The 7,198-nt window shown below is 36.6% G+C and overlaps 1 protein-coding gene across 3 annotated transcripts in view; it reads right to left on the reverse strand.

Moving 5' to 3' along the window:
* The window catches only part of LOC102672913 (telomerase-binding protein EST1A-like), a 134,915-nt gene that overhangs the window by 74,599 nt on the left and 53,118 nt on the right, over nucleotides 1-7,198 (reverse strand). The gene's annotated exons all lie outside the window — the stretch shown is intronic.

The raw sequence follows: 7,198 nt of genomic DNA on the forward strand, positions 1-7,198 counted from the left end.
GGATGCCTGTTTCCCTTCGGATTTAATTTCGCCTCGGCGTAATTGACGGTGGCTCCGGAGAAGAGAAGAGAAGAGAAGAGAAGAGAAGAGAAGAGAAGTAGTGGTGGAGGGGAGGAGGAGAAGGTAAAGGTGAAAAAGAAGCTTTATGAATTATCTGAATTCCGAGTATTTTTGAAGTATACGTGTTAAGTGGAAAGTATTTTTTTTCTTTTTAAAAGTTTTTTTGAAAGAAATTTGTAGGTTGTAAAAGTGATTTTTAATTTTGATATTTGGGTGCGTAATAGTGTTAGCAGTGTTGCTTGATCCCGTTTGAAGTTTGAAATATACGTATTATCGTATTTCGAAAGTATCTTCTATGGAAAATGTAATTTGAGTAATCTTGTAAGAATAATTGTCATTTTTCTCTTTTCCAATTGTTAAATGGATCATCGTTTTCGTTATGTATAAATGAAAACACATAAAGATACCCGATATTGTTGGAATTGTGGAAGAGAGGCTTTTGTGAAAATATTTATGGGGGAAAGAAATTACCACGAGAAACTTTCGAATCGAAAAAATTCCCATATTCAGTTTTTTTTTAGGAAGCAATAATATCTAATTATAGCGAACTCGATATAAAAAGAAACGTATTTTAATTACGTTATAAGTAAATATCTAATGGGTAATTTAAATAAGTAATTCTGAAATAAGTAAATTTGAACATAAAACTGATGACATAACTCTTGAAAAAGTAATAAAGATTAATTTTACCCGCGATATTAGACGTTTAAATAATTATGCGTTCATATTACATTTCGCAAATGTTTGAATACTTTTCAACACGTAATATACGTGTAATTATATGCTGCACGTACCGATTTCTCAAAATTACTTATCGCGTTTAAACCTGATGGTTCTCAACCCGATCTTTAAATGGATTAAAGGATTAAATGATTCGCAAACACGAGATAGAAAAAAAAAAAAAAGGGGGATATTCTCGATTATTTTTCGAACGAGAACAACGTTTTCCTAACGTTTCGCGATTAATTACGACTATTAATCGATCGTTTGACATTACATCACGATTGTACATACGGGTAATAACATTCGTAACACGTTATATATAACGCGTTTTTTGCCGCGTTAATCGATCGCCATCCACGATTCTCGCGACTATCTCGCGTTGTTCCACTATCAAGCTTGATTGGATTGATCGTGGTAATGCGGGATTAGCATCTTGTGGATTAATGTCCGATGGTTTATTGCATGGCGTATGCAAACGAAGATGGCGGGAGCGTTGGAGTGAAAGTAATGTGTCAGGGGCGGGTTGAAGCCGGCTGGACGTCTGTTTGATAGTATGTTACGGGAAGGTTGGTATTAACTTGATATTAACTTGATTTGAATGAGGAGGATGCGATGGACGGTTATCGTTTAAGGGAAAGATTAACGTTAACTTGTGAAGTTTCGTAATATAAGTGCAATTATTGTACTGGAAATATTCATTAAAATGATATAACAGCAATTAATGTAAATGAACGATGCGATGCAAATTGGAATAGTGAATTAGTAAATTCGTATATATATATATATATATATATATATATATANATTAATGTATTCGTGAAATATCTTTGAATTCTAACAGTTATAAGCAATTTAAATTAACTCCGTTAACTAAATAAATAATCGACATTCTTCGTTTATTGCACAAAAAACTTTTACCTATTTAACGATCGATCCTCTAAACGAATATAACATCCCCAGTAATTAAATTAATAAATAAATAACTAAATAAATAATCGACATTCTTCGCACAAAACTTTTATCAACCTCCTAACGATCAATCCTTCAAGCATGTTCCACCTATTAACACATAAATTACATTCACAAAAAAAAATCACCTTAACTTGATTTCAACTCGCTCCAAATTTTCCCCTCATCCAACAATTAAACTCAACCTAAACCTCGATACAACTCCTCCCCCAATCTAAAGCAAAAAGAAACATAAGAAAAGGAATTTTCAACGCGAAATTATCCGTTTAATTAGGAAAATCCAATCCTCGAGGTTTATTTTCTATTATTTTCTTCGGGATCCGAGAGATGTCAGCCCCCTAGCGCGGCCATTTTTTCCCCGGACACCGAGGCGAGCGCCTTAACCGGAAATGGAGCAAAAGCCGTTCATTAGGGGTCCGCGGTTTTCCTGGGACCGGCGATATCGACGGGCAGCGACGAGCAGGAACGCTAAATTACGCGATCCCTCGCGAATGGAGAGGAGGGAGTGAGAGAGAAACAAAAAGAGAGAAGGGAAGGAGGGGGGAGCGGAGAAGCAGATACCGGACGCGCATTTATATCGGTGCATTAAGCTCTTGCTGCACATCGCGATGTGCGCCGCCGTGTCCTATCCGTGGTACGCCAATTGCACGACGATTACGCGAGTACCAACAGCCGTACATAAATCGACTACCGTGCTGAAAAATCCCTAGACGGTTGCCTTAGATGGCCGGATAGAAACGGCCCGTTCCATTCGTTCGCGCCGATTATTTACCGACCGAGTTTTTCATTCGCGGAATAAATTCTTGCGCGAATACATGTGAATACTAATTCTTTCGGAGATGAGCAATTGTTTGGAAAATTTCAAAGATCAATTTTTTTTTTTTTTTCTTTTAGGATTATGAGATTTTGTAAAATTAGTATTGTATTGAGATGGAAATTAACAAATGACGTTATTTTAATTAATTATCGTTTATATGTAAAATGGATATTTAGTGATAAATTATAAACTGGTAATTGTGAAAAATTGTTAAATTTATTATCAAAATTTAATGCTTTGTTCATTGATCGATGAATTTATCATCTCCAAAATTTTGAATATTCGTGCAAAGATGCAATATTTGCTTCCAACATTTGAACAATAATACATTTAGAATAATTTTGAATAGCTCAGGGGAGGATTTAACATTTTGAATACGCGATAAAAATATTTTTTCAATAATAATCACGTAATAATAAATTTTAAAAACATGTTTCAAAATAAACATGGTTGCATTAATGTCGAAATATTAATGCGTGCAATCTGCACGCGCATACTACTCAGCTTGTCCCCCACTTTCAACTATGTTCCACCAACCCTATTTATACCCGCCATTAACGTGACCGCAAGTTAATTTCGATCTTCATTTAAGAAAGTAATCTCCAACTCTCGCAACTTTTCAAGATAAATGATTCCTTTTTGGAACCGAGCCACCTTCCTCGTCCTTCTCCTCCTCCTCCTTCTCGTGCTACATAATCACCGGATCATCGTTACAAAAATTGCCAATTACCCGTAACACGCAATTTCTACCTGCCTCTCCTCTCGCTTTATCGTCATATTAATCCACAACCTCTGGAATCCCTGCTGCGCATCCCTTATTGCACGCGAGGGAATTCGTAAACGTTTCACGCACACCTCTCTCCCCCAGTACGAAGCTCTCGCCCTTTTCCACCGAACAAGCGTGTATCAAGCGTGGTGGAACGTGTCGTGAGGAGGAGAAGGAGGAGAAGGAGGAGAAGGCTTCTTCTGGGTAAAGGTTCTTGGGACGATGTTCGAGGGAGAAACGTAAGAGAGAAAGGGTGAGGTATAGACACGTATAGGCAAGGTGACGCGAACAGAATGCGAGCAATTTGTCGAGCGGGGTGAGTCAATTTGCAACGTCGAGCTGGGATTTCGTCGCTGGGGCGAGCACTCGTCGAGCTTATTTCACGTAGTTTAGTAGTACGTGCGAATTGTGCGAAAGTCTTCTAACAAGGGACAATTGTAATATTTCTAACGATGTACTTCTATTGTACATCTTGTATCTTCTTTCTTTTTTCTTCCTTTTTTCACAAAATTATTACTCGTGCTTGTTATAACTTGGATTCAATGCCGATGATAAAAACAAAGTGCATTTCCTAGCTATACTTCAAGAATTGTCACAATTTTTGTTTCTCTCATATTTTTAAGAAAAAAAGAAAAAATCAATATCCATCTCTTTTCCTTATATTATTTTTCTTATATCAAGGGAATCGTGTCTTGTTTTCGAGTAATCTATCTATATTTCAAGAATTTTCACAATTTTGTTAATATAGAGAAAAAATCAATATCCACCATTTATCTATTATATTCCTCCTATATCAAGGAAATCATCAACTTCAAGTCATTAATTTATCCTATCTATACTCGAAGAATTCTCACAATTTTGTTTCTCTCATTAATCAAAAAAAAAAAAAAGAAATCAATTTATCCATTTTTAACTATTACATTATTCTTATATCTAGGGAACTGTGTCATCAATTTCGAGTCATCAATCTAATCCTATCTATATTCGAAGAATTCTCACAATTTTGTTTCTCTCATTAATCAAAAAAAAAAAAAAAAAAAAAAAAAAAAAAAAAAAAAAAAAAAAAAAAAAGAAATCAATTTATCTATTTTTACCTATTACATTACCCTTATATCTAGGGAACCGTGTCATCAACTTCGAGTCATCAACTATCTACACTCGAAAAATTCTCACAATTTTCTCTCATATTTAAACAAAGAAAAAAAAAAAAGAAATCAATTTATCCATTTTTACCTATTACATTACCCTTATATCTAGGCAATCGTGTCGTCAACTTTGCCTTCGAGCAACCTAATCTTCGTCCTAGACAAAAAAAATATTTACCAATTTACGTCGTTTCCGTAACGACGTGACTACGCGAAAGAAAAAGAAAAAGAAAAAAAAAAAAAAGGAAACGCGATGCGACAGGAACGGGGTCAACGGGGCGGTTCCATCGAATAATTAATAGCCGCGATAAGAAGCGGGCAATAATCGGGGTACAAAGGAGGAAGCACGTCCACGAGCCCAGTGCGGGGATCATAGAGCGTGGAATCAATTTATATGCGCGGCTAATGGCGTCTCTCTCTCTCTCTCTCTCTCTCTTTCTCCTTGCGTTCGTAAGCCCGGAAGACGCGCGCGATACAACCGAGGAGGGGACACACTTGTGTATAAGCCTTCATTCGTGTGACAACGTTAAATTAGCATGGCTCGATAAACCGGTGTATAAGGCCGGTGGTTTAATTTAAACTTACCACGAAAGGGAACGGCGGCGGATAATTATTCCTCGACTATTTAGTACCACTGGCGCGGATACGAGATCGAATCATCGATTCCCGACTATTAACCCCTTCCCTCACGTATACCTAAGGCGAAGAGAGAGAAAGAGAGAGAGAGAGAGAGAGAGGAGAGGAGAGGGACGGATGGTACGTGAGTAACGTTAGAAGAGAAGCAGAAGCGAGGAAGATAGTTTGGACGTGAGAAAGGAAAAGAGGGGAGGGGATCCCTGCTGTTGACTTCTGATTTCGCGGCACAGCAGCAGTGATGCGCATCAATAATTATTCCGACTGCTGAGGTGCTTGTACGCCTGCTCTCTCTCTCTCTTTCTCTCTCGTTAAAAAAATCATTCGTGAAACAACTTTTACAATATTGGGTTGAATCTATAATTTATAAAAAACATTTCCAATCGTCCAATTACGAAAGATAAGTTCTATTCGATTCGAGTGAATTTCGTTTTTCTTTCTTTTTTAACTCGTATAACATTCGATCATTCAATTCGAACGAAATTATAACGTTATTTTTAAATTCCAGGGGATTGGATTATTAATTCGCGCGATGTATACAAGGTACAAAAGATCTCGTTTCGATTCTAAAACGAGGAATGGGGGAATGCACGCAACGAAAATATCCGGACAAATATCCTATTCAGTATCGCTGACGCGGATACGAAGAGATCGAAACGTCGATTGGCCACTATTGACTCCTCGCTCACGTATGCTTAAAGAGAGAGAAAGATAGATAGGTGGTACGTGAGTAACGTTACATCGGTGGATTACAACGTGGACTGAGAACGGTTTGCACGTGAGAAGGGAAAGAAAGAATCCCAGTGGCCTGGTATCGACTTTTGCACGGTGGTGGCGATGATGCGCATCGATCATCGATCTCCTCCCTGGATCTCGTTTCGAAGCCCAGACGCGCAGCGGGTGCCCGCGCGTTTATCATTTAATGACTCCGCTCGGGGAGGATGCTTGTCGATGCTCGTCCATCGATCGAGAAGCATTGAAAATTTGTGGGAAAATGGGAGTAATTGCTCTTTGCGTTACTTTAACGAATCGAATTCGGGATTTTTTCTTCTTTTTTTTTTAAATCTCTCTTTTTTCGTGAGTATAGTTGAAGTATAGTCGAGTTGTGATTGATAGAATTTTCTCATTGAAAATTATTATTAAGACACAAGTAAAAATATTATATTGTGAATAAAACTTTACTTGAGATGTTTCGACTTACTTTTAACAATATATTTTGAATACGTGTAAAAATGAAATACCATATTGTCCAGGTAATCGTCAACGTTAATGATAAATTTGAATAAGAAAAAAATAGAAACTCTAGTTATTTTCATCTGTTATCTAAACGATATATTATCGTTAATTTAATAAAGAAATAAATGGATCTTCCAAACTATGCAAAATCAAATTTTTACGAACAGAAATAAAAAAAAATGGAGCTTAAATAGATATTTGCTTCATCGAATACACAATGTATATCAGAATTAGGCATTAAAATTGAAAAAGTAACTAATTATAAAATTTCGAATAAAGTTATAATTATTTGCAATTAATTATTATAGTTTTGAATAATAAATTATTCAAACAACTTATGGAAGTATTTGACGTATACTATTACATTGAACATTTTATATCTTTTTGCATTTTTAAAATTTGCACGAAAGCATAAAAATGCGCGGTCAAATTACAATACCACTTCGAATATACGAATAAATGCATTCCAACTCACCAGAACCAGTTAAACTTTAATTCGTGTAACTATTAAATTTTCCCCATCACCTGACGTGTACCACGTACAATCGAATATTTCATATCCTTTTATATATATTTTTACGATTGCACAAAATTTGCAGAAAAATCGTAAAAACCCGATCTAATTACACTTACCAACACAAGTTCGAGATAAACGCATCGCGAACGGTTCTCGCATTCGTGCGTTTCGCACTTGCAAGCAACAAGAGCAAAATCAAAAAGCGTGGAAAGATGAAACGATCCAACTGGCAACCGATATGCATTTAACTGTGTACTTCTTCGGCGCAGAGTCGTTACACGATCGGCAACCGATACCACTACCACCGACCGCTTGCTTCTCCTCCCCCCCCC

The sequence above is a fragment of the Apis dorsata genome, unplaced genomic scaffold, assembly GCF_000469605.1.
Source record: "Apis dorsata unplaced genomic scaffold, Apis dorsata 1.3 scaffold_37, whole genome shotgun sequence".
In the NCBI taxonomy this organism is placed as follows: domain Eukaryota; kingdom Metazoa; phylum Arthropoda; class Insecta; order Hymenoptera; family Apidae; genus Apis; species Apis dorsata.